Source organism: Octopus bimaculoides, chromosome 4, assembly GCF_001194135.2.
Source record: "Octopus bimaculoides isolate UCB-OBI-ISO-001 chromosome 4, ASM119413v2, whole genome shotgun sequence".
In the NCBI taxonomy this organism is placed as follows: domain Eukaryota; kingdom Metazoa; phylum Mollusca; class Cephalopoda; order Octopoda; family Octopodidae; genus Octopus; species Octopus bimaculoides.
The window spans coordinates 115,207,239-115,208,397 of NC_068984.1; the positions used below are offsets into that span (position 1 = coordinate 115,207,239).

The window sequence follows — 1,159 nt, forward strand, 5'->3', positions numbered from 1 at the left end:
CCTGAAGAAGTGCCAAATGTCTAAATTCAATGGACCAGTCACTGGATAAGTTTGGCACAGAAATGTTAACATAGAGTGGTGAATAAATCGATATATCGAATTTGAAGTCTCTGTCTCTTTTGAATATGAAAATTTAAAAGTTTAAAAACCTTATAATATAAATATAAACTGTGAGAACGACCCTTAAGGAATCTAGTTAATGATCTCCTAAGGTAAGTTCTTATGCTATATTGGTAACGGTTGCTACATCCTCTGGGAAAATTATTATATATATATATATATATATATATAAATGTATATATATAACGTAAAAGGGTGGACAGTGGCAGTTCATTCCGTCCTCTACGTGTTTCCGGAACAACGCATTAATTAGATAATCAATTAAACATGAAATTACATGTAAATACATGTATTAAGTGTCCGCCACATCTTCAGGCCCTGGAACTGCATTGGTAACGAAATGCATATACCAACGATCCGATCCCAAAACCTTACAACCAAACTCCAAATTCTTTCATGGAGATATTTGAGCTTCTTTTACTTTGTGGGTGTAAATCTTAATTTTCACCTAACAATCATAAAGTACTAGACCGTTGATTTATTATACATTTAGTATAATAAACACAAAACTAGAGACACAGTAAGATTTACTAACTCGGTTTCAGCCATTGCACTTCATTTGTCAAACGCAAACTATTTTTTTTAACGTTTATAACATTTATAATTAATTTAAACCGTCATCTATAATCGTTTTAATTCAATTATCTGTTAAATAGCTTTATCACACCCTCTGCATTACTTTTTCGTAACTGTTTCTATTCTTCCGTTCTCTCCTTCTTCAACCCCTTATTCCTCTCCCATTATTTATTGACATTTTGCTAACAAACTGCTACACATGTTCTCTATAAAGCAACACTTTATTTTATCACCACTCTCTCTCTACTTCTCTTCATTTTTCAATCACTTACACCACTGACAAGTTAGATATTTAAAAGGATATTGACGTATTCTCTTTTCCTTCTTTGACCATTTACTCTTTTCCCACTTTCTTCTTTCTTTTTCTCTCTTCTTTTCTATTTTCCCTTCTTTCTCTCTTCTCTGATTCATTTTGATTACCTTTATCACTCAATATATATATATATATATATATATATATATA

At 31.1% G+C, this 1,159-nt stretch overlaps 1 protein-coding gene across 2 annotated transcripts in view; it reads right to left on the minus strand.

The window, feature by feature from the left end:
* LOC128247622 (uncharacterized) overlaps window positions 1-1,159 on the minus strand; it is a 112,475-nt gene that overhangs the window by 75,966 nt on the left and 35,350 nt on the right. The gene's annotated exons all lie outside the window — the stretch shown is intronic.